This window comes from Macaca fascicularis, chromosome 11, assembly GCF_037993035.2.
Source record: "Macaca fascicularis isolate 582-1 chromosome 11, T2T-MFA8v1.1".
NCBI classification, from domain to species: domain Eukaryota; kingdom Metazoa; phylum Chordata; class Mammalia; order Primates; family Cercopithecidae; genus Macaca; species Macaca fascicularis.
Window position 1 is genome coordinate 13064394 of NC_088385.1, and position 26111 is coordinate 13090504.

Here is a 26111-nt window from a genome sequence, read left to right on the forward strand (position 1 = left end):
TATTTTTAGTAGAGACAGGGCTTCGCCATAGTGGCCATGCTGTTCTTGAACTTCTGACCTCAGGTGATCCTCCGGCCTCGGCTTCCCAAAGTGCTGGGATTACAGGCGTGAGCCGCCACGCCTGGCCTTGAATGTTCTTTCTATGGGAATCTACAAAAGCCAGCTTTTGAGTCTAGTGGCAGAAAACCTCTTCATTGTTTAGCTGTGCTGTGAGCGTGCAGCGCTTCAAGCCCAGCTGAAAAAGCTGTAGTATTTTCTGTCAGTTGGCTGTCTTGGAGAACTTAATGAGCACTGGGCTGGAGTGATATTGTCAGAGTTCATGAGCTGTTTGAGGCTCTCGAAGCCAAGATACTGGGGTTCCCCGAATACATCGGCTGGACTCACTATTTCTCTGGGGAGTCGGGGGGTGCAAAGTGCTGCAGTCTTAACTCTGCTCTTAATTTTACAGTGCTGTTATTAATGGTAAGAATGATTTCATATGTTTGTATTTTGCTTCGTAATTCACAGAGAATTTTAAAATCCATTATCTGATTTTATTCCCTCAGCAGTTCTGTGAAAAAGAGCAGTTTTCATATCTTCTGTTTTCCCATGATTCTCTTGTGGCTCGCAGAAGCTAAGAGCCTTCACCAAGGTCACAGGGTGAATGAGTCACAGAGCTGGGAGTAGAGGCTCAGGCCTCTAGGGATCCTGTTTCTTCCTCGATAGCTCGCTCTCGTGGCGCTCTGCTCAGGTAACTGCGCATGCTTGCTTTGGTCTTTTGTAAATCCCTGCCCCATTTCGGAGGAGGTTCTTGGGAGGTTTCTATTCATTTTGGAGCATTTAAGTATCTTGTCCTCTTTCCCTCCTCCCAGATGCATGGGCATTTCCGCAGGGCCCCAGGCTGGCCTTTGTGCGTGGGGGCGTCTCCTGCCTCCAGGTTGTTTGCATGCCCCCTTCTGAAGGTGCTCTTCCCCGCATGGACCCCCTCGTGCTGCCTCCACACTGCAGGCTGTTCGGTAAATGTTTCTGACTCAGCATCGTTGTTTTCTAGAAATGGGACGGGGTATGGATGCCAAGTTCTTTTCTGTGTGAAGGCTGCGATTGTATCATCTTGCCTTCCCCGTGTGTGTTCCCTGAGGGTGTCACTGTGCTGTGGTCATCTGTGTTCCCCAGGGTGCCTCCCTTGGAGTCCTGGCCATAGCCGACATGCAGTCAGTGCTCATGGCCTAAATGAGAGGAAGGCCAACAGAGCCATTAAATCTGGAAAATGACAAGTGAGAGAAAGGAATTTTTATTTAAGACATGTGAAAAAGAAATCTTTTTAGGAAAGTTGACCTGTTTCTCAACTGCAGTTGAATTTCAGCTCAGAAAAGCAGCCCAGAGAGCTTTGGGATTTCAGTTTGTGGCGGATGAATTTAATTTGTTGTATGAATGTATTATCCTTTTGTGGTTTTATTAAACCTTTCTCCCAAATGGAAGCGATTTTTCTATAAAAGTCACACTTCCTTTTTGAGAAGTGTAACACTAATTGTATGGGATGGTCTCCCAAAAGATTACCTGCCAGGAACCAAACGCACTGCCTCAGACTCCCGGCCCCTGGTTTCTGCCTGTGCAGCTGCAGGGCAGAGAGGCACGCTGGCGCTGAAATCAAGACACATGTCTGCACCTTCTCTTTCTTTACTGCTGTTTCGTCTCTGAGCTGGCCTGCCTTCAACGTCTAGGAGCTTGGTGGGTGTAGACACGTTACGGATGGAGGAGGGATATGGTGTTGCAACAGCCAGGAGACTCGCTGAAGTCTCTGCTCTCTTCCTGTCACTGCTCGGACTTTGTATAAGTCACATGTGTAGGGCTGTGCACAGTGGCTCACACCTGTAATCCCAGCACTTTGGGAGGCCGACCTGGGAGGATCTCTTGAGCCCAGAGTTCAGAACCAGTCTCTGGGCAACATGGTGAAACCCCATCCCTACAAAAAATGAAAATTAAAAAATTAGCCAGGTGTGGTGGCTCAAGCCTGTAATCCCAGCTACTGGAGAGACTGAGATGCAAGAATCACTTGAGCCTGGGAGGTCGAGGCTGCAGTGAACCATCATCACGCCACTGCACTCCAGCCTGGTCAGAGCAAGACCCTGTTTCAAAACAAACAAACAAAGAGAAACCCATTTGTAATAGTGACAGTAGTTAACTTTTGAAAGTTTGGAGAAAAGTTCCTAAATAACCTGTGACCATGGACAACTTACTTAGCCTTTCTAGGCCTCAGTTTCCTCACTGATGAAAAATGAGAGAATATGGTACTGATCTTACAGGATTTCAACAAGAACTAAACGAGATAAAACTCAGAGCCTGGCACCTCGTGAGTGCACACTCAATGTTATTCTTTCAACATTTTAGAGGAAAAAGAATGCTAATGGGTCATTATGGCTAAACATAGTCTATCACTGGCGTTACTCGTGGTATTGGCAGCAGCAGTTGAAGGGACAGCTTGTCTTGATTTGCATTTTTGGGTGTTTGTGCTATTTATAGACAATTAAGAAAAGATATAGAAGCCTGTTTATGGCAAGCTGGCAAATTCAGCAAAACGTGGAAAAATCTGTTAGCACAGTTTGCACGTGTGCGGGCACAGGGCAGCTACAGAAACACACACGTTTCCCTGTATTTTAAAAACTCTCTGGAAAAAAAAAAAAAAAGACATTAAACCATTGCCCAGATGGCTTACAGAGCTTTTTCCTTGAAGTACATGAGTGTGGCTGTCAGACATCTGAAACCCGAAGCCAACTTAAAACATCACCATCATTTTGATGCTACCCCCTACCCGCCCTTTTTTTCCATTTGTAAGGGGCAAGAAAGGAAAGTATCAGCTTACAAAGCCTTTTGTTACAATTAATCTTTCATGTTCTTTCTTTTGGTATCTTATTCTCTGTTTACATTGTATTTTTATTTTTTATTTTTTGAGACAGAGTCTTGCTCTGTCACCCAGGCTGGAGTGCAGTGGTGCGATCTCAGCCCAAGCTGGAGTGCAGTGGTGCGATCTCGGCCCAGGCTGGAGTGCAGCCGTGCGATCTCGGCTCACTACAACCTCTGCCTCCCAGGTGCAAGTGATTCTTGTGCCTCAGCTTCCTGAGTAACTGGGATTACAGGCGTGTGCCACCATGCCCTGCTAATTTTTGTGTTTCTAGTAGAGACAGGGTTTCGCTGTGTTGGTGAGGCTGATCTTGGAACTCAGGTGATCTGCCTGCCTCAGCCTCCCAAAGAGCTGAGATTACAAGTGTGAGCCACTGCGCCGGGCCGCTGTTTCCATTTTGTAACGCTAGCATCACCCCAGTGTAGGGTGGCTAGGGGTATTGTTCTTTCCTGTTTCCTGGTGTGTTTCCTCTACAGCATTGATCACTCTTGAACATGCTTTTTGGTTGTCTGTCTCCACCTACAAAAATATATGTTCCCTGTTATATCTGAGATCTATCTATCTATCTATCTATCTATCTATCTATCTATATCTATATCTATATCTATATCTATATCTATCTCCCTGGTGATATACCAGTGCCTGGCACGTAGATAGTATTTGTTGAATGAATGAATGAATGGGCTGAAAGAACCTTATTCTTCTTTCTTCTGTCACTTCACGCCAAATGCTTTTGGAAAATGCTGTGTGAACAGGGATCGTGAGCAGGAGAGGTTACACACATTGCTGTGGGATAGCCCATCATCCTCAGATACTTGTCTGGAAGGAGGTGGAGTACTTGAGTAGAAATGATACAAGATAACTTCTTCAGGAAATCAGCCAAGTGTCACAGCTTTTGACATAGGCATGTGATGTTTGCGTATGTGTGTATGAAGAGCTGTCGTGGCCTAGAATCACGGGCCTTTAGATCCCTTGTACAGATAGAAAAGTAAAGGCCGAGGCCCGGGAGCACTGCAGGCCACCGAGGTAGAGTCCCTGTCTGCCCTTCTCAGTGCCCGGTCACTTCTCACTGCAGTCCCCTCTTTACTGCTAAAGCCACCTTCCCTGACTCTGAATGTGTAACCACGAGGGAGAAAATGTACTCCAGGCTCACAGTTTGTGGAGAAAAAGCCCAGCAGCTGAAAATCATGTTCACAAAGTTTGTACCTAGAAAAAGTGTCCATTTCTATAATGTCTTTAAATTCCCTGTTTCCCATACATTTTATAAACAAGACAGTAGAAGGAGATTTGGGAACAGCAACTTTAGAACAAGGGGGAAAAAATCAAACCTAGAGCCTTCCAGTTTCTGTTTTCTTCTCAGTTTAGGGCTGAGGCACTTTAGCTTCCTGTCTAAGGGACTACTCAAATCTGATTTGAAGCCATTATGGGCTGGTAATTATCCATAATTTTAGGAAGACAGACGCAGCACCAACTCTGTTCTCTAATAGCAGCCTTATTAATTTTAAATTTGCGTGGCAGAAGAAGCAGATGGGGAGGTGGGATAAGCGTTCAGATGCTTGGTCATAGATAGCTTTTTACTTCCATGTATCACGTGGGGATGTGGGACCCGGGAAGCCCGCTGACAACTGCTGATTATCTGTCCCCTAACCAGCTGGGTTCTTTTTCAGAAAGAACCCAGAAAGAGCTCAGAAACACTACTCCTACTGCAGCCAGGGAAGACAGGTTGTTGACTGGTTAGAAATCATGGTAGGTTATTTTCTCCACTCGCAGTTCGCAGTTCGCAGTTCAAAAGCGGAACTATCAAAAAGTTATCTTCTCTATTGTATTTCAAATCTGGGTGTTTAAAAAATCGTGTAAGCAAATTAAGCATTTCTTTAATGGTAGTTGTGTGTGTTCTAGATGCGAATGAGAGGTGCATTCCCTTGTAAAATCCCTGGGACTTTATAGGAAGATGTGAGCCTTAGAACAGAAGTTGGTTTTCTAGATGATCATGTGGACATGATGCTGAGCACCAGACAAAGATGTTGATTAAAGCGATTTAAAAAAATTTTGTCTGAGTTCAGATTTTACATCAATATTTAGAAAATCAGCAAAAGAACTTGGAGGAATGTTCTCAGGCATCCAGTTCAGCCCCCTGCCCACATTGTCATAAAATCCGAGTGTGCATACAGGGAGGCGAATTCCTTTCTGTTCTCATCACAGGTCCTTCCCTGGCTCTGCACCTGCCTGTCATGTGCGTCCGTATGAAGAGACCACCAAACAGACTTTGTGTCAGCAGTAAAGCTTTTTAATCACCTGGGTGCAGGCAGGCTGAGTCCGAAAAGAGAGTCAGCGAAGGGAGATAAGGGTGGGGCCGTTTTATAGGATTTGGGTAGGTAAAGGAAAATTACAGTCAAAGGGGGGTTGTTCTCTGGCGGGTAGGAGTGGTGGGGGGGTCACAGTGTGCTCAGTGGGGAAGGTTTTTGAGCCAGGATGAGCCAGGAAAAGGAATTTCACAAGATAATATCATCGCTTAAGGCAAGGACTGGCCATTTTCACTTCTTTTGTGGTGGAATGTCATCAGTTAAGGTGGGGCAGGGCATTTGCACTTCTTTTGTGATTCTTCAGTTACTTCAGACCATCTGGGCATATACGTGCAAGTCACAGGGGATGCGATGGCTTGGCTTGGACTCAGAGGCCCACATTGCCCTCTTCCCTACCTTCCCTACCTTTTCCCTCCTGTGTGGTTCTCTCACAAAGTGAATGGCCTCAGCCACAGCTTCTCTGCAGCTGCATCAGACTGTGGCGAGAGGAGTGGTGGCTGCTGCAGGGCCTGCTGTCCCCACGGAGGCCAGTCTTGCTTGCCGCTGCAGCCTGGGGATCATTTTGCACTGAAAGTATATAATTCTACAGAACGAGAGCCAACATGCTGGTGATGGAGGAGTCTTTATCACGATGCTCTGCATATTTTAATCTTGGGTGGAAAGGATGGAAAAGTATGTGATACCTGTGGTTTGATGTCAGAAGGACGTTGTGAACTTGATGTGGACTGCGGATGTCAAGGTACAACCGGCCCCCCTGGCCTCACTACACGAGACTTCCCCATCTCCCTGCCAGGAACGCACAGGCGTGTGGCCACATCTTATTCCCCATCTCCCTGCCAGGCATGCACAGGCGTGTGGCCACATCCTATGTGTTATCCTTCTCTAGAGTGCGCCTTGTCATGATGCTTAAAGTTACATGGTGATATTGTTCCTCATAGAGTAGGTCCCAAACCGCATTCAACACAGAAATGTACTCTTGCTATTATACACTGAAAGCACTTTCATATACCAAGTGGGAGAGCAGTCCTGAAATCTGGGCTGGAATCGCAGAAGGAAGGCGTTGGAAAGCAACAGGTTCCCTAGTCCAAAGCTGGTTTTTGATGAGCCTGGAAACACGACCAAGAGAAGTGAATTTGCCTAAGGCCCTGACAGTGTCTCACGGTAGCATCTGAACCTAGCAGTTTCTTGACCTGTTTCTTTAAATGATTAGTCATGCTTCCCCTGATTCCTATGTAAACATATTCCTCATTCATTCTTTCGTTTCAGTGAATTATTGCAGTGCTACCACGTAACAGTATTTGAGTCAAAATGTGGCAGTGTTTATCCCTCTCCAAGGTTTTTAGTTGCACAGTTTTTCAAAGTTGTGCTTACAGTTTCTTGTTGGTTGCAAGGTGTCCTTTTAGAAGCCAATTGTGTGGTGTATTTACGTTGATTGTTGGAGGTAGTTTGGTTAGAACCTACTGCGAGTGGCTGGCGTGGGCCTGGGGGACAGTGACAGCTGCCTGCTTCGTGGGCAGAGATGGAGTAATTGCTTCCTGGGAAGTACCATCCTCCTGGCCACACTCTCCAGCCCATTTCGTTTGTGTTGGTTTCCTCGCATCTGAACGTTTCTGGCTTCATGTGAGTCTCATTTATTTTAGCATAGGACTTCAGGCTGTGGGGAAGAATGGCCATTTTAGCACAGAGATACACAAAGGAACAACTGGCTAAACGTGAGTGAAGACATTCTTAGGGGGTTTTCATTTCTTTTATTCTGTAACAGGCAGTCTGGGAAGCATTCTGGACATGTGGCCTGTGCTGTCACAGTTCCTCCTTGCAGGATTGCAGATGTTTGGAGATTGTCGTGATAACTGTTATCATTGAGAATGTCATTCTCGCAGGCTCTAATAAGTCAGGATTTATTCAGTGTTAATTTGTTAAAGACAACAGTATTTCTAGCTAAATCCACGTGAGCTGTTTCTCCTGGCAGAGTTGCTGGGGGTATTCCCATGGCTTAGTCTTAGTTCAGCACACGCGTTTGAATACTGCTGAAGCTGTGGGGACCCAAAGCGCACCGGAGTGCTTTGCCATATGAGGTGTTAGTCACTGACACACGTCTCAGTCAGACCTGATGGATTCTTGACCCCTTCCTTTTTCACTTTTTTACTTTTTATTTTTAATTTTTGTTTTTTAAGAGCACAACCCCTCAGGTGGCCACCGTGAATCTCTGGTGTTTTCAGTTGGTTGCAGCCTATTTGCCGTCTCTGGTTCAAACATATTCGGAGCCTGCTGATGCTTCCCTCGGTTGTTCTTCTGCTGTGTGACCTCCGCGCCGCAGGGTTCAAGACTGTCAGAGCTGGGAGCCACCTTCACTACTACCAGGGTTTCCAGAACCTCCTTTATCTAGCCCTGGGGATGGAAGAGATGTCATCAGAGGCGGAGGCGTACTAGGTTTACGTGCCATTGGTAACGAATGAGGAGGTTTTCTGTTATATAAGGGGAGCTTCTTATAACGTGCTTTACTAGGGCAAAGAAGTTTTTGAGGTTTGCTTTCTCTGGAAAGACAATTTGTGATCCTGCCCTTGCTTTCAACACAAATATAATTTGCATACCAGTGCGTGTTGTATTACTGAGCACTGGCTGACAAATGGTTCTTAACTCGTCATTCACTCAGCCACTGTTTCTTGAATGGCATACGTGTGCCAGCTGTAGTAGGAACTTACTAGGCTCTAGGACTAACCCTTATGAAACGGGGGTTCCGGGGGAAGCAAATGCATATAACTATAAAAGTTTGTGAGGATATCAGTGGGGGTGCCTATAGGTGCAAAACTTAGTTCATTCCTTGTCCCATCTAGGAGGTTTTGTGTCTTAGCAACGTGTTCCATAGCAACGCATCCCTCTGTCAAAATATTCATCATATTATTTTGAAATTCTCTGCTTAGGTATGTATTCTTCCCACTAAGTTTAGAACTGGTTAAGGACAGGCTATGGGGTATGTATTACATATATATACACACACACATATATTTATATATATACACGTTATCATTGCCAATATGCAATATATATTTTTATATATACACACACATATATATTTCTCTCTATATATACACACACCACACACACGTATATACACATATATATGAAACACACACACACACACACTCACACACACTTCTACTGCCAAGCACAGAAAGACAAAACTAGGCAAGGATTCTTTTACTGTTCATGAAAAAATAGATGTGTTTAGTTGAGAACGTCCTTCAGTTGCCAGGGGAAAGACAGGATGGATTCACAAAAGGAGATAGTGGTTTTTTTGTTTTTTGTTTTTTTTCTTTGTTTAACTCTTGAATTCGAAATAATCCAGAATTTTGGAAAAGTTGCAAAAATAGTAGAGAGAATTCCTGTATGCTCTTCCCTCAGATTCCCCAAACATTTCACCCCATTTGTATTTTCTCTTTCTCTCTCTGTGGATATAATTTTTTTTTCCTGAAACGTTTGAGAGTGGAAGGTAGAATGCAGGGTAGGGTGAAAGGCAGAAGGAGAGAGGTGGGTTGGGAGGCTTTTTTTTTTTTTAACCTTCTGAGATGGAGTTTCGCTCTTATCTCCAAGGCTGGAGTGCAATGGCACGATCTCGGCTCACTGTAATCTCTGCCTTCTGAGTTCAAGTGATTCTCCTGCTTCAGCCTCCCAGATAGCTGGGATTACAGGTGCCCACCACCATGCTCGGCTAATTTTTTGTATTTTTAGTAGAGGGGTTTCACCATGTTGGCCAGGCTGGTCTTGAACTCCTGACCTCTGATGATCCACCTGCCTTGGCCTACCAAAGTGCTGGGATTACAGGCGTGAGGCACTGTGCCTGGCGATTGGGAGGCTTTTGCAGTTACCCAGAGCGGTATGATGAGGGCTGGACCTGGTTGGAAATGATGAGGAAGGTGAGAATTGGTTAGGTCTGGCATATGTTTTGAAAGGAGAGTTTAAATGGGTTGGATGACAAGAGAGAGAAAAAGAAGTTTTAAGGATGATGTCAAGGATTTTAGTCTGAGTAACTGGAAGACTAGAGATGCTGTTATTGGGATTGGGAAGACTGGGAGGAGTGGGTTATAGCAGGGGGAATCAAAAGTGCGTTTTGGGCATGCTAAATTTGAGGTCCAAAAAGAGATGTCAAGAAGTGTTGGCCGGGCGTGGTGGCTCACGCCTGTAATTCCAGCACTTTGGGAGGCCGAGGCGGGCAGATCACCTGAGGTCAAGAGTTCGAGACCAGCCTGATAATTATTAAAATCAATCATTGATGTTTAATAATTTATAATATTATTGCTTGTAATACCGCTGGGGGTGTACACCTACCTGTGATGTCATTCCTAATATCCAGGGACAGAGAGCATGATATTAGTTTTAATATTGCAGTAGGTGTACACTCACCCTGTGACACTGATCCTGATATCCAGGGGGGTAGAGTATGACATGACTCCCAACATAGCAATGAACGGACAGCCACCCGGTCATATTGCTCCTAATATTCACAGAAGTGTATGATATTACTCCCAGTATCGCAGGGAGGGTATAGCTCTTCTGTGATATTGTTCCTAGTGTCCAGAGGGGGAGAGGAGGATAATAATTACAGTATCGCAGGCTGTGTTCTCTCGCCATGAGATATTGTTATTAGTATCCTGCAAGGGAGAGGATGATATGACTCCCCATAGAGCAGGAGGCGTACACCCAGTCTGGGATATTGTTCCTAATATCTCAAGGCCGAGAGGTTGCTATTACTCCCAGTATCGCAGACACTGTACACCCCCGTGTGATACTCTTCCTGATATCCGGAAGGGGAGAAGATGGTATTAATCCCCATATCGCAGGAGGTGAACACCCACTCTGTGATAGCTTTCCGAATTTGCAGGGGGAGAGAGGATAATATTATTCCCAATATTGCAGAGGATGTACACGCCCCCCTCCCCGTGATATTGTCCTTAATATTCCAAGGCACAGAAGACGATGTTACTCCCAATATCGCAGAAAGTGTACACCCCCCAGTGATGTTGTTCCCATGATCCAGGAGGGAAGAGACTGATATTACTTTCAACCCCTGCACCCTGCAATGCTCTCACCCTGCAACACCGACACCAACTCAAGCTGACATGGGACCAGAGGCGCTGGCTGGGGGTGTTGATGGCTTCTCTTTTCTCCTTTGCCAGACTCAGTAGAGGAAGCTGAGACCGAGCAGCCGCAGGAACGAGGTGGGTTTTGCCCGTGGCTCAGGCTTCCTCTGGTTATGAGCTGGGCCTTGGGGTAATGCCAGGGGAGGTGACAGAGCTGAGTACGGTGGGCATTGGATCCGGCTGTCACCCTTCTGTGGTGTGGGCTGGGGGGACGTCGCCTGAAGTGGGCCTGAACCTCCAATCTACTCTGGCACTGGAGGCTGTGGGGTCCCACACTTCTTCCAGTGAACATGCTGGCCCCCGCCTGGTCCCCGACAGAGGCGGGGCATCCTTTCCACTGCTGGGACCCACCTGTAGCTGTGGGTTCCTTTCTCATGACCTGGAGAAGCTGCAGCTCGCCCTGTGCTCTGCCTCAGAGGTGGGAGGCCACACTGCCCTCAGTGGGTGGCAGAATTCAGAGTCTTAGGTTGCAGGGGCCTCAACTGAGGCCCCTGAAGGGTCTGCTCCTTCCTGAGGGGCTGATTCAGGGAGGCCCTCCCGTCTCCCCTATACGGCTTTGTCTCTTCCCCTCACACAGGGTCCGCATGTGGACAGCCTGGTGATGTGGACGCCCCAAAGGCCCTTGGAAGTTCCCTGGGAATGGGATCCATCCCAGTACATTTGGGATGCAGGCACAAGGTCCCAGAGGCGGCCCGCGAAGCCAGTGGGGAAGGGAAGGCTGTTGTAGGTTTGCCTCGGGGAGGGGGTGGTTCCACCCTCTGCCGAAGTCCCTGGAACAAAGGCACGTGGCTTTCCAGCTGCCCTCGAGGCCAGGGTAGTGGCTGGGAGGGGCTGTGTGCCTCTGCCGGGTGGGGGAGATTTCTTAGCTAATCTAGTGTAGTCAAGTCAGACATTTGTCTCTAAATCATATTTATTTTTTTAATTCCAAGGCTTTACAGATGAATAAGGAGACAGTTTGTATTGAAAATCCTTTTTACATGTGAGCTTGAAACAGAGTCTGTTTAAATCTAGGTTTTTTCTTTCCCAGTAATGCCTCCTTTCATCCCAGGTTTTCCAACAGGAAATGCGCTTGTTTGCTCACCTCTGGGAGGGGGCTTTGGCTAAGAAGCCAGCAGATGCCAGCGGGCTGCTTGAGCAGCCTGGCCTTTGTTAACCCTTTAGGAACTGTGGGCTTCAGGTTTTCAGACCATCCAAGGTGAAGGTGGCCACAGGGGCCTGGAAGCTTTCCCATCCTTCCTGCAGGGATGGTCCGTTTCCGTGCACGGAGCTGGGTACATGGCTACAACATCCCTGTCCTGTGCTGTCGGTGGCTTTACCAATTTTGCATAGCAACTTTTGAGCTGATCAATAGCTGATTGGCTGTTGGGCATTTCATGGATTCCTTTACCCCATCGGGGGGCCGGATATGCTGACAAAAGTTACATTGGTAGTTGTAGTGCTGCATATACATGGGTCCAGTTAGGCTTGCTTTCTAAAGGGAAAGGCATCTCTGAGGGATCACTGAGCTGACATAGTGCCCTAAAACCGTGCTGTCAGGTGGGCGACAAAGCAGGACGGGAGGGTGATTTTGTAGGATAGTCGGGCCTCGGGCCTGCGTGTTCTGTCCCCATAGTGCCGGAGTTCCTACGTGCTCCAGGCCCCGGGTTTGTATTGCGCATAATTCTCAAGGGCTCATGGCAAGCTGCACCAGGGACACAGGGGGCAGGGATGCGGGGACCCTTTCCCCAGTGGACCAAGGACTCACTGCTAGACTCTAATCTGTCTAGGTGTTGTGACTTGCAGAAATACCTCCACCTTGCCTGGGCCCGGAGCCACAGGAGACCCTGCGGAAGATGAAGAATGTTCTGGAACAATGTAAGACCTGCCCAGGCTGCCCCCAGGAGCCAGCATCCAGCAACGTGAGCTTGCAGGACCCCGAGGAGCCCTCCTTCTGCTTGGAAGCTGAGGACGACCGGGAGGACCCAGAGGCCCTGAGCTCACTGCTGCTATTCCTGAACACCCCCGGGTACAAGGCCAGCTGACGTGGCGCTGCCATGGCTGAGCAGCGTGTTCTGCAGCTTTAGCGACGAGGAGCTGACTGGGTGTCTGGCACAGGCCCGAGGGGCGGCCAAGAAAGCTGGCCTCGTCATGGCCCTGGCCAGGCTCTGCTTCCTCCTGGGGCGGCTGTGCAGCAGGAGGCTCAAGCTGTCCCAGGCCTGGGTGTACTTTGAGGAAGCACCGGGGGCCCTGGAGGGCAGCTTTGGGGACCTGTTCCTGGTGGTGGCTGTGTACGCCAACCTGGCCAGTATTTACTGGAAGCAGAAGAACCGAGAGAAGTGTACACAGGTGGTTCCCAAAGCTGTGGCCCTGCTCCTGGGGACACCTGGCCACATCTGCAGCACTGAGGTGGAGGGAGAACTCCTGCAGCTGGTGCTGCGGCAGGCGGTGGGTGGCCAGAGCCTGCAGGCCGAGGCCCGGGCCTGCTTCCTGCTGGCCAGGCACCACGTGCACCTCAAGTAGCCCGAGGAGGCCCTGCCCTTCCTAGAGCAGCTGCTGCTTTTGCACAGGGACTCGGGAGCCCCAGAGGCTTCATGGCTCTCAGACTGTCACCTACTCCTAGCTGACATCTACAGCTGCAAGTGCCTGCCCCACCTGGTGCTGAGCTGTGTCAAGGTGGCCTCATTGAGGACACAGGACTTGCTGAGGAGTGTGAACCTGCTGCTCCAGAACGTCCTCCAGCCCCACAGCCTGCCCACCCAGACTTCCCACTACCTCAGGCGAGCGCTGGCCTCCCTAACCCCGGGCACAGGCCAGGCGCTGCGCGGCCTTCTCCACGCCAGCCTGGTCCAGCTGTACAGCCACCATGGCTACCACGGCCCGGCCATCACCTTCCTGATGCCGGCGGTGGAAGCCAGTGCTGTTGCCGGAGTCCGTGCCATCGTGGACTGCCTGCACGTGCTTCATGGGCAGAGCCCAGTGGCCTGGACATCCTGCAGTCTGTCCAGTGGTGGCCAGCGAGGACCAGGAGGGCGTGATTGCCAACATGGTGGCCGTGGCTCTGAAGAGGACGGGTCGGATGAGGCAGGCAGCCGAGGGCTACTACCGTGCCCTACGGGTGGCTCGGGACCTGGGCCAGCGGAGGAACCAGGCAGTGGTGCTGGCCAACTTCGGGGCCCGGTGCCTGCATGCGGGTGCCAGCAGGCTGGCCCAGCACGACCTCCTGGAGGCCATGAGGCTGTTCTCGAGACTGCCCTGTGGAGAGTGTGGCCGGGACTTCACCCATGTGCTCCTGCAGCTGGGCCACCTCTGCACCCACCAGGGCCCGGCTCAGCAGGGCAAGGGCTACTATGAGTGGGCCCGTCTGGTCGCCGTGGAGATGGGCCACGTGGAGAATGAGTGCCCCAGTTCCTCCTGTGCACCTTCTGGGGCCACCTGGGTCAGGGCACACCTGGGGTTTGTGATTCAGAAACAAGTGATGGTTTTTCCACCATCGAAAGTGCTGCGTCATGGCCAACAGCAGATGTTGGCAAGCGCCCTGGAGACAGGCCGTTCCCATGCAGGGGCAGGCCCTCTGTGCCCTACTGGGGCAGCGAGCTCTTCCCGGTTTGCCCAGGGACCATCCTGCCTTGAGCACTGAAAGTCCTGCATGCTGGGAATCCCTAGACATAACCCTGGGGTCGAGGCAGGCTCTGCTGAGCTGGGACTTGGGGCCCCGCCATGAGCCAGGCCTGGAACGCCGGTTCTTGTGCCCATGTTATCTGCTTGGTATAGCGGCAGCCTGTGCACCTGTCATCCCACTTCACAGAGGACACGGGGGAGGTGATTGCCCAAAGCCGCAGAGCGGTTCATGCAAAAGCAGTTTGTTGTGCAGAGTGGGCCAGGCCCCACCCACAAATGGGGCTTGTGGGGTCCTTGGGTGGCAGGGGCTGAACGTGGGAATGTGAGCTTCAGGCCAGAGAAGCCACAAAAGGGTGAGTGGCGTGATGGCGGGGCAGCACTTGGCCCCAGGTTAGGGAAGCCTCTTTAGTGTGAGACCAGAGGGTTGAGAGGATTTAGTCAAGTAATAGATGGTGGTGGTAGGGGAGAGGGGCTGGTGGTGTAGCCTGTGTGAAGGCCCAGGGGTGAGCTAGTGAGGATGAGTGGCGGTGGGTGAATGGTGGTGAGTGAGCGGGAGTGTGAGCCGGGTTGAGCGAGCCGGGCTTACGCAGGGAGGTGCAGAGTTGGGAGTGGGTGGGTTGGGTGCTGGATGGTGAGAAGCTCTTCTGGAGAGCTAAGCAGGGCCTGGGGCCTCAGGCTGTGGCTTGGCCTTTTCCCCAAGAGCACTGGGGAGCCATGGAGTGCTATAGAACAGTCACTGCAGACTGAGCAGTGAACGGACAGTAGGTGGGCAGGGCTGTCTGAAAGCTGGGCCGCAGGAATAGGATATAGGATAGATGAGGAAGTTGAGTCTAGGGAAATGACCAAGACAAGGGATGCTGTTGTGGATCCCCTCTGCCTTGCAGCGCTTTGTCCATCCTCCCAGGATGGACGTCATGGCATAGTGAGACCACTGAGAGGTGCCTCCTGTGGCCTGGCCCAGAGCCCCAGGGGCTGTGGCCAAATCTGCCCATTTCCCAGCACAGGCCTGTCACCCACTCCTGGCCCTAGGAGGGATGAGATTTTGGAAAGGACCGTGTGAAGGGGCCCCGGTCCCACACATCTGCCCAAGGAGGAGTGGGGGATTCAGACCCAGGCTTCTTCCCCAGGGGCATTCTCTGACTAGAAGGAGACCCTCCAGGAACCAAGCGCCCAAGCCCCCACTGCGGGGAGGGGCACAAAGAGGGCGGGGGGCCAGGGCAGGGAGGGGAGCACAGGGAAGCTGGCCCAGGGCCCCAGCAGCCCCTGTCCTTGGAATCATTTGGTTTCTTGGCATCAGATTCTTTGAGCTGCTGGGCCTGGGGTCGTCCCAGGGCTGCGGATGGCCCGAGTCCCAGCTTGAGCCTCTCTTGTTGGGTGACACGTCTTCCCATCCCTGCCTGCACACCTCCCCAAAGGTCATCTCAACCCCAGCAGAGGCAGTACATGCAGTCTGGGCTATTCTTCCTACTAGGGTGGCTTTCATCATCTGACCTCTGCCTGCCCCGAGTCTTCACTCCTGGCCTTCATCTGTCCCCTTAAATATGACCACAGCAGCCAGAGCCAGTTGTGTCACCCGCTTCCCTGGGGCAGGGTTTCAAGGTCTCACGTCCCATATGTGGCCCACTTGGCTTCCCCCGAGCATCCTGACCTGGTGGGGTAACCATGGCCCTGGCCACCCCACTCACAGGGCCCGGTGACATTGCTGCAGTCACACCCTCTCGACTGTCGGACTTACTGAGAGAGCAGGGAAGGAGCCAGATTCCATGGGGACCTGGGAGACTGGCTCCAGTCTTGGCCTCAGGTTCACAGAAGGAAAATGGGCCAGTGTGCTAGAGCCATGCTTCTCAAAGTGTGGTGCCTGGACCAGCAGAGCAGCATCCATGTCACCTAGGAGCTTGTGGCAAGTGGGAGTTCTAGGGTCTGCCCCAGGCCTGTGGAGCCGGAAGCTCTGGGGGCAGGGCCAGCAAGCTATACAGACAGGTCTCGAGGTGACTGCGATGCCTGCACATCTTGAGAACCATCGGCCTAGATAGCCTCTGAATACTAACGTCTCCTGGTGTGTCTGGAGAAGACAGAGGCCATGTCTGGGAGGCAGGGGAGATGGACTAGCACACTCCTCCTGCCACAGGGCAGCATGATGCTCGATTCCCTCAGAAGGATGTCCTTCATCTTTTCCATGCCGTGTGTGTTCACCCTGGCCCTCCCAGCAGCCTGGGAAGGGCAGAACACTGCACACACAAGAGGGCCGTTCCCAGTCCCCACATTCCAGATTCATGTGTCACCAGACCTATGGGAGGAGGCAGACTGGTTCCAGGAGGATGAGAGCCCTTATTCTGACACCTGTGTCTGATTCCAGGGCCTACAAATCCGCTCTGGACTACACCAAATGAAGTCTGGGGATTTTCATTGACCTCCAGAAGAAAGAGGTGGCGGCACATGCCTGGCTGCAAGCAGGGAAGATCTATTACATCCTGCAGCAGAGTGAGTTGGTGGACCTGTACATCCAGGTGAGTGGCAAGGGCTGCAGGAGAGCCCCTGTGCTGTTCACTCTCTGTCCATCCATCCATTCATCCTTCCATCCATCCATCTGTCCATTCATCCATCCTTTTATCATCCATCTATTCACCCGTCTATCCATCCATTCACCTGTCCATCCACCCATCCATTCATCCGTCCATCATGTTTACCTGTTCATCCATCCATCCTTCCATCATCTACCCATCCACCTGTGGGTCCATCCATCATCCATCCTTCCATCTGTCTTTCCATCATCCATCCAACTGTTCATCCTTCTAACTGTTCATCCTTCTATCCATCCTTCTGTTCACCTGTTCATCCATTTTTCCATTATCCATCCATTCACCTCTTCCTCATTCCATCCATCCATCATTCATGTACCCACCAGTCTACCTATTAATACATCCCTCCATTCATCTGTCCATTTGTTTATACATTTGTCTATCCACCCATCTATCCATCCATATGTACATACCTCATCTACCCTCCACCCATCCATACATTGTCTACCTACCCATTCATACACACATCATTCTAACCACCCACCCATTCATCTGTCCATCCATCCATCCAAGCATCCATCCATGTCTATACATCTATTGATCCATTCATCCATCCATCCACTCATTCCTAAGCCACTACTGAGCATCTGTTGTATGCCTTTTCCCTCTGTCCAACTGGTTCCCTCATATCCTCCCCCAGTGGCCAGCATCTTCTCCCTGAGGGCAGATGCGGGGCCCCTCACAGTGCCCAGCACCTGCTGGTGTACAGCACATGCTCAAATAATGTGGCCACTCAGTTAACACACAGAAGAACCTGCTCCAGGCGACACGTGGCACATCTCCTTACAAAATGCATCTATCGTAGCGGCTGTTTTCAGAGGCTTTCCCAAACAGTGTGATCTGGAACAGCTTGTGAAGCCCATGAACCTGGTGAAGCTTTCATCATTGAGCACCTGCTGTATACCTCCTTGAGCTGAGGAGAGGGATCAAGAGCTCATGGCCAAGAGGGGACCAGGCCCACCCACAAACACTGTTGGTGTGCAGTCCGGAGCTGTGGCAGGGATGTGGCAATGCAGAAAGGAGACGGGGGATGGGCTCCCAGCAAGCTGGGGGCCACGGAGACTGGTTTGAATGCAGGGAGAGTGGGCTAGGGCTAGCCCTGGTGGTAGGATTCACAGGTGTCGGGCTCCCGGGGTGCAGCTGCTCAGTCACCTCCTGGCACTCAGGTTCATCAGTTCATTGTCCTCATGCCAGTGGTGGGGGCAGCCCTAATGCCCAGGGTCTGAAAAATGCTCAGGTGTACCTGCAGTGTGTGACAGGAAGGAGGCTGGCGAGGGTGGGCGTGGCCACCTCGCCAGGTGTGGGTCTTGAGGGAACTTCTGCCTCCTTTCAGGGGGCACAGAATGTGGCCCTGTACACAGGCGACACCAACCTGGGGCTGGAGCTGTTTGAGGCAGCTGGAGACATATTCTTCAATGGGGCCTGGGAGCGGGAGAAAGCCGTGTCCTTCTACCGGGTGAGCTGGCCTGTGGGCTGATGTGGGTGAGCCTCGGGGGCACCTGGAGGGCTGAGGCACAGGTGTGGCAGGGCAGAGGCCTCGCACCTGGAGGCAGGGCCACCCATGCACATGCTTGGTTTCCTAGTGGTCTCACCGGGAATGATACTGTGCCTGGGACAAATGCTTGGGGCCTGGACATGGCAATGGCCTTACCCTTGCACCTGATGCTCTCAAGCAACCATGAGCAGGAAGTCCTGTCCCCATCTTACAGATGAGGAAACTGAGGCTCAGAGAGGCACAGGGACATGTCAAAGGACACAGCATGTCAGTGGGAGGTCCAGGACTGCATGCATCCCAAAGCGGGGACGGCTTCTCCCTTTCTCTGAGCTCACGGTGTGGCTCAGCCCTGGGCAGAGATAAATATGTTTTTAGAGAGGAGTGCTGGCTCCCCCCAGTCAGACCCCCGGTGCCCAGGTGGGAGAGGCTGGGTCTGAGGCTGCCGGGTGTAGCTGGATGGGCCTCGGGTGACTCTTCAGCCCCCAACTTGGGTGTTTGAATTGTGCTTTATCTGAGAGCACAGAGCTGCGTCGAGATCCAGGGGTAGCTGGGGCATGGGAAGCTCCAAGCACATGTTCGGGCTCTGAGGGGGGCGCTGGGCAAGGTGGGTGCTGCGGGAAGCCTGACCCCACCTGCCTGTGTGGTAGGACCGGGCCCTGCCCCAGCAGTGACTACCGGCAACTGCAAGGCGGAGCTGTGGCTGTGCAACAAGCTGGTGGCACTGCTGGCCACGCTGGAGGAAGCCCAGGAGGGCACGGAGTTTGCCCACATGGCCCTAGCACTCAGCATCACTCTGGGTAAGTCCCCTGAGCCCCCACCCTGCCAGGACCCACACTTTGCCAGAGCCCAGCCTCCAGGTCTTCAGGGCAGGAGCTGAAACACCTGCCAGATTTTCCTGGTCTTCTGCCCAGGCAGGCAGATCTGGCCAGCTGGCTTCCCCGTCTGGCCGTGGGGCACATCCCGAGGTCTCTCACGCGGTGCTGAGCCCCCTGCCTGGCTGAGCTCTGCTTCCTCTGCCTCTTCCCGCTGCTGACCACAAGGGCTGCCCAGTGTGGCCTGTGCCTTCCAGACATGCCAGGCATCTCGTTGGTCCCTGTGCCTGGCTGAATGGCATATTCCCTTTCTCTTGTGCCCTTCCCACCCTCATCAAGCACACAGCTCTCTGGCTGATGAAGTCCCAGTTCCCCTTCCAGCAGCCTGCCCTTTAAGGTCGGGCATCCCCTGGTGCTGTGCCAGGGTTGTCTGTCTGCCTCCAGAGGCAGGGAGCCCTGGGCAGGCCGCATGCCCCAGCGCCTTGTGCTCCGGGCCCAGTACACAGTAGGTGTGCAGCTGTGTGGGAATGCATTGAATGCAGGCTCCACGGCACTCGACCTGAAAAGGGAAAGATATCGGAGACAGCCAAGGTGGGTTTGCACATCTGTGGGGGGACCTGGAGCTCAGGCACGCAGTGACTCCCCAGGGTAGGGGGCTCTGATCGTGACACACCCAGGAGTCGGGTGTCACGTCTGTGGGTTGCCTGGAGCCCTGGTGCCCGGGAGCACCTGGACTGCATGGCTTTTGGGCTCCCCTGGTTAAAACCAGTGAGCAAAGGCAGGTGGCTATGTGTAGGCAGAGCTGGGCCATCCAAGTCCGACTTTGCCAAAGCCTCACAGTAGACGGGGGCAGGCCTTATTAGTTCTGCTTTGCAGATGGGAAAGTGAGTCTGGGAACCCGGAAGGGACTGGCCAGAGCTGCCCAGGTGACTGCAGGTGCCTGGAGGCAAGCCAGGGGCTTCCCGGGGTCTGCATACCTGCTCCTAAGGGGCCTGTGTCCTGCCTGCCCCAGGAAGCCACGTCCTCACACCTGCCCCTTTGGCCTACACCCCAGGGGACTGGCTGAATGAGTGCATGGCCTACCACCGGCTGGCCGCCCTGCACCAACGGCTGGGCGACGGCGAGCTGGCGGAGCACTCCTACCTCAAGGCCCTGTCGCTCTGCAACTCGCCGCTGGAGTTCGACCAGGAGACCCTCTACTACCTGAAGGTGTACCTGGTGCTCGGCGACATCATCTACGACCTGAAGGTGGGTGGGAGGGGCAGGGCTCGGGGTGTTCCCGGCCCCCTTGGAGTGGGATCTCCACCCAGACCCCAGAGGCCTGGGTTCCAGCCTTCCTTAGGAATGGCCCAGTGGCCTCCCGGGAGCTCTGCACCTGGCTGGAGGAGCCGGCAAGATTAGCAGATACAACCCAGCTCCCAAGCTGGCCAGGCCCCACCAAGAACTCAGTCTCAGCCAAGGAGGCTGACACATGAGTATGCAATGGTGGCCTCTGGGTAAAGGGGGAGCGTAGTCGGGAGGCCCTCCTGGAGGAGGTGACACCAAAGCTGAGTCTTGACAGTCAAGTGTCAAGTTGCATTTGACAAAAACAGGGTCGGGAGGAGGACATTTAGGAGGATGGCATCATCCTCACGTTGAATCCACCTTGCAAGATCCAACCCAAATCCCAGCGCCTCCTCTAGGAAGCCTGCCCAGGGTGCCAGCCTGCACCGAGCAACTCCTTCTTGGAGTCCCGAGACACCTTGCATCTTCACATCACCCAGGAAGGGTGGGGTGGGGCCAGTGTCTTACCGTGTGCTTCACAGACAGGAAAACCCCAGCGTAGGGCAGGTGCAATGGGGTGGGGCCCAAGCCAGCCAGACTGAGGCCTTGCTGGGTCGGGTCTATCTCGAGGGAAGATGCTGGGACCTGTACTCCCTCTGCCCCCAGCCCTGGAGGAGTGGAGAGCTGGGAGTGGCAGACTCAGACCTGGGATGTCTGCACCCCTCTGTCCAGGAGGTGCCCACCCCTCCTCAGCATCGCACTGGCACCGCGTCAGTGCTCCTTATGGGCTGAGGGGCCAGGGCACTCCAGTCCAGGAACTCAGATCTTGGGGACCTTAGAACAACATGAGGAGCTGGGGCAGCCTTAAGACCCCACCCCGAATCCCCCACCACAGGCCTGGGGCTGCCCAGGAGGCCCCCGCCCAGTGCTGGTGACACCTGGTGCTCAGAAGCTGTCACGGTGGCCTCCCAGGTCCCAGCCAGACAGGGAAGTGCCAGGTGTCAGGCCCAGAGGGACACTGCTCACTGCTCAGGGGCTCACCTGGGATCCAGGGGACGGGCCTCCCAGAAGAGGCCTTTCTCTCTCTTGGTCAAGCCTGCCGCCCACTCCGCCTGCCCAGGAGGAAGGAAAGGGCCAAGTAGTACCTGAGAGGCCAACGTCCACGGTTGGGGTCGAGGGGCAGAGGCCTCCTTCAACCTCCTTCCCATGCACAGCCGTCTGGGCCTCATCGTGACTATGCTGTCCACAGGAAGGCCCCTTTGGAATTCCCAAGGGAGGCTGTCTTTCCAAGGCCACACCCTCCTCCATGTATAGGAGGCTCTGGACCCAGGGCCCAGAGGAGTGGGAGAGAAAGCCGGGCTGGATGGGGCCTGGAAGGCTGGCGGAGAGGCAGGGGTAAATGGGCATCCTTGCCGATTGCCTCTAAAATGGGGTCCCCTTTAGTCTACACATGAGAGTGAGCCCTGGAATAGGGTGGATTAGGTGTGTCCTGGCTCAGCCTGCCACTCACTAGCTGCTGCACACACTACAGGCACATTGACATGTACAGGCACACGCACACACACAGGCCTGCCTGCACTGAGCAACTCCTTCCTGGAGGACACACACACGCATACGCAGAGACATATGCTTTGGCTGGCTCCTTCCTGTTTACTTGGGATGCCCCCACTCCTTCAGGAAGCCCTTGCCTCCCACCCCTGGCTGAGTCTGGGGCCTCCTGGGCCCCCCACAGGCTTCTGGGCTTCCCTCTACCACAGCCCGGGCCACCCTGTATGGTCAGTGTTCACTCCCAGGTCCCTCAGCCTGGGAGCAAGGATGTTGGGCTCAGCCATACACCCAGCCCAGAGTCCAGTGTTCGGCTGGGCGGAGACTCAGGGCCTTCTCACGCCCCTGCTCCGTGTGTGGGGCGGGGCAGTCAGGGAATGGACTGCTGCATCTTGGACTTTGCCCTTGGCCCTGGGAGCCATCTTGAGATGGTAAAGGGGGACAGGCCAGGCTCGAGTCTTAGGTCCCTTGGGTGACCCCCATGTGGAGGCGGCACCTGGGGAGAAGCCGGGTGGGGGATGGGACGGTCAAGGAGGAGGTATTGGAGGCCAACCCAGGGATGGTGAGTTTGAGCCAAAGATGCATTGAAAACAGGAGTGGATGTCTGGGGAGTCACGCTCCGTCAATATTTCAGGGAACATTGCCAGAGAGGACACCTGGGAGATGGTTGTGTACCTGGCCTGGCCCTTGGAGGGCCTGGAAATGGTCAGCAAGGACAGGGGCCAGAGGGGAGCCTGGGTCACTCAACGCTGTGCCCCTGCTGGGGCTTGGAGCCATGGGTCCTGCATGGAACTCTCAGAGCAGGCAGGATCGGCCCTGACCTCAGCCCATGGGGAAAGCAGCCACTGCCTGCAGAGAGGGTGGGACTGGGGCAGGAGGCTGCATGTGAGTGGGGGCGTAGGGACACTCAGGAAGTATTCCAGGGGTGTCAGGGTCATCCCCACCTCCTGCAGCTGAGACCACAGCAGTGTCACAGGCTTTAGGGCTCATGGGGTGAGCCAGGATTGGCTGGACATATGGAAGGACCCGGAGACAGGAACGCCCTCTGGGAAGACAGACTCTGAGTCCCCCTTTTGCTGACCATGGCCTGTCCCCTTCAGGACCCGTTTGATGCAGCCGGGTACTACCAAGCTGGCACTGGCAACCACTGTGGACCTGGGCAACAAGGAGGCACAGCTGAAGATCTACACGCGGCTGGCCACCATCTACCACAACTTTCTCCTGGACCGCGAGAAGTCGCTCTTCTTCTACCAGAAGGCCAGGACCTTCGCCACAGAGCTCAACGTCCGCAGGGTCAACCTGCCTCCTCTGCCACTCTGCGGGTGGGCCCCCTTAGGTTGGCCCCCAGCCACCCTCGCTGAGGACAGCATCCGAGGGAGTGGGTTTTGTGCAAGGAGGGTGGTCTCCTGCCTCCCGTGGCTCATTTTCTGGGAAATGGAGGCATGAAAGCAGGGGTCAAATAGCAGTAAAGTTTTTTTTTTTTTTTTTTTTTTTTTTTTTTTTTGCAATAACCTACCGAAGTCCCCGGGGCATCCTTCCCTGTGTGCTTCCTGGGGTGTGTCTAGGGGCCAGCTCCTTCCCTGGTGGCAGCCCTCTGATCTTGGGGATGGGAAGGACCCTGAGTCCAACACACCTGGGCCAGGTCACAATGAGCCTCGGTTTCCTTGGTGGCCAGAAGGGAGATGGTGAACTCCCTGGGCAGCTCCCTGCTCAGAGCTTTTGCTGTAGGTCTCATGCCACCCTTGCCTTTAACCTTCAGGCCACTGTGCCCGGATGTGGGGGCTGCTAGTGCCCCTGTTCACCATTGAAGAAACAGAGGCACAGAGAGGTTAAGTGTCTGGCCCACCATCACAAAGCAGGTAGGGGCGGAGACAGAGCCCAGTACACTGACCAACACACCACCCTGCCAGCCTGCTGCCAGGAAGGTGTCCCCCATTAGGACCCAAGGTCAGCTCCTGATCCTCTCTTGTGGTGTCAGGAGAGCCACAGGCCAGTGAGGGTGGCCCCGGGGATCCCTCACTCAGTGTCCTCTGCTCCCAGACTTGGCTGGGCCGAGCCTGGCCAGTCCCACCTTTGGCCACTGATCAGCCCTGCGGGAAGTGAGATGCAGGGATCTACACAGACTGCCTATGTAGACGCTGCTGCCCAGTGTTGAAAGCCTTATCTGGGCTGCCCCCCAAGCCGTCCCCACATACCCCTCCTCTTCCGGCCCCCGGCCCTCATCCCAGTCCCAGGAATCCAGGTTTTCCTTCTTGGAATCTCTTGGCCCCAGGGAACATGGCTCACACGGTCTCTTTGCCAGTTTACAGCAAGGAAACCGAGGTTCAGAGACTGTGGGTGTCCCACGTGATTCTTACATACATTGCACTCTCCCAGGCCCCTCTTTTAAACTTTAAATGAGGTGACATTCACATCGCATGTGATTAACTATTTCAACGCCAATCATGTGTTGGCATTTGTGCATTCACAGTCCTGTGCAACCACTCACGCCATCTAGTTTCAAAATGTTTTCATCTCCCCAGAAGAAACCTCCCATCCTCACTAAGCAGTTACCACTCCTTGGTATCCCCCAAGCCCCTCGTTTAATGAAAGGGGAAACTGAGGCCCGGAGAGAGACTTGCCAGTAGGCGGAGCTCTGAGAAGGAATCAGGCACCCATCTGCTGCTTCAGTCCTGGTTTGGCTTTCCACCCAGCAGAGGTGACAGAGCCTGGAGGTTCTGGGAGAGCCAGAGCCCTGCCCGGAGCCTCCCCACCAGGGGGCAGCAGAGAGCTTTCCAGAACCTGCCGCGGGGCTGGCGGGAAGCAGTGGGTCAGATCTGCTGACAAGCCTCATTCATATTGACCCCAGATCGCTGTCTCTGTGGGTTGATCTTGGGAATTGGAGGCCGCATGATTGGAAACATGAAGACGGCTCGGCCTGGCTGGAGCAGCGGGAAGCGCCGTCACGTTTACTGAGGACACAGACCTCCTGCCCGCTGGGCCGAGCCTGCAGCCATTCTTCTCAGGGTGGGGTCCGCAGGTCCAGGTTGCTCTCGGCCCCCGACCCGCCTCAGAGTCTGGGGGACTTTGGAACTGTGCCTCCCCATCTCCACCCACCGTGGCTAGTGCCATGAGGGGCCTGGATCCTGGGATCCTGTTCCTCTTGGGCAGCAGAGACTGGGGGACCAGAGGAGATGATGGGTCTTCAAGCCCCACATTCAAACCCCAGCCCACCACTCAGTCTGGGGGTGCGGGGTGAGGGAGTTGATTTCTCTGAGCCCCAGTTTGGTCACCACTAAAATGAGGTCGACCTACTGGGGCAGACTGCCTGCTCCAGGGCTAATAGAGGCCTATTTCCTACTGACAATACTTCTTACTCCTAGGAACAGCTCCAACAACCACACACTAGAGAACATTCAACCCACGCCAACTTGTCAGAGGCACGTGAACCAGAGCAACTCCATCTTCAATGGGGGCTGGGTAAAGGGAGGCTGAGACCTGCTGGGCCGCATTTCCAGGAGGCTAGGCATTCTTAGTCACAGGATGAGATAGGAGGTCGGCACAAGATACAGGTTATAAAGACCTTGCTGATAAAGCAGGTTGCAGTACAGAAGCCAGCCAAAGCCCACCAAACCCAAGATGACCACGAGAGTGGCCTCTGATTGTCCTCATGGCTCATTATGTGTTAATTATAATGCATTAGCTGCTAAAAGACACTCCCACCAGCGCCATCAGTTTACAGATGCCATGGCAACATCTGGAGGTTACCCTACATGGTCTAAAAAGGAAAGGACAGAAACTCTCAGTTCTGGGAATTACTGGAACCCCTTTCCTGGAACACTCATGAATAGTCCAACCCTTGTTTAGCGTATGATCAAGAAATAACCATGAAAATGGGCAACCAGCAGCCTTTGGGGCCACTCTGCCTATGGAGCAACCATTCTTTTTTTTTTTTTTTTTGGAGGTTGCCCAGACTGGAATGCAGTGGCGTGATCTTGGCTTACTACCACCTCCGCCTCCTGGGTTCAAGCGATTCTCCTGCCTCAGCCTTCCTAGTAGCTGGGACTACAAGCACCTGCCACCACACCCAGCTAATCTTTTGTATTTTAGTGGAGACAGGGTTTTGCCATGTTGGACCAGGCTGGTCTCGAAGTTCTCACCTCAGATGATCCACCTGCCTCGGCATCCCAAAGTTATGGGGTTACAGGAGTAAGCCACTGCACCCGACCAGAGTAGCCATGCTTTTAATTCTTTTCTTTCCTAATAAACTTGCTTTCACTTTATGAACTTGCCCCGAATTCTTTCTTCTGTGAGATCCAAGAACCCTCTCTTGGGGTCTGGATCGGGACCCCTTTCCAGTAACTTACTTAACCTCTCAGACCCTTCATCTCTTCATCTGTAACCAAAGACAAAGCCTCCCCCGAGGTTCCAACAGTGAGGAGAGAACGCCTGGGAAACGAGGGGCACGGAGTTGGTGTGCAGAACCAATGTCACAGACTGGCTGTCAGGCCACTGTCATATT

The 26111-nt window shown here is 53.3% G+C and overlaps 1 pseudogene; it reads left to right on the top strand.

The window, feature by feature from the left end:
• The first annotated feature begins 7484 nt into the window (after nt 1–7484).
• Nucleotides 7485–25872, top strand: LOC135966165 (SH3 domain and tetratricopeptide repeat-containing protein 1-like; annotated as a pseudogene).
• Nucleotides 25873–26111: the final 239 nt, after the last annotated feature.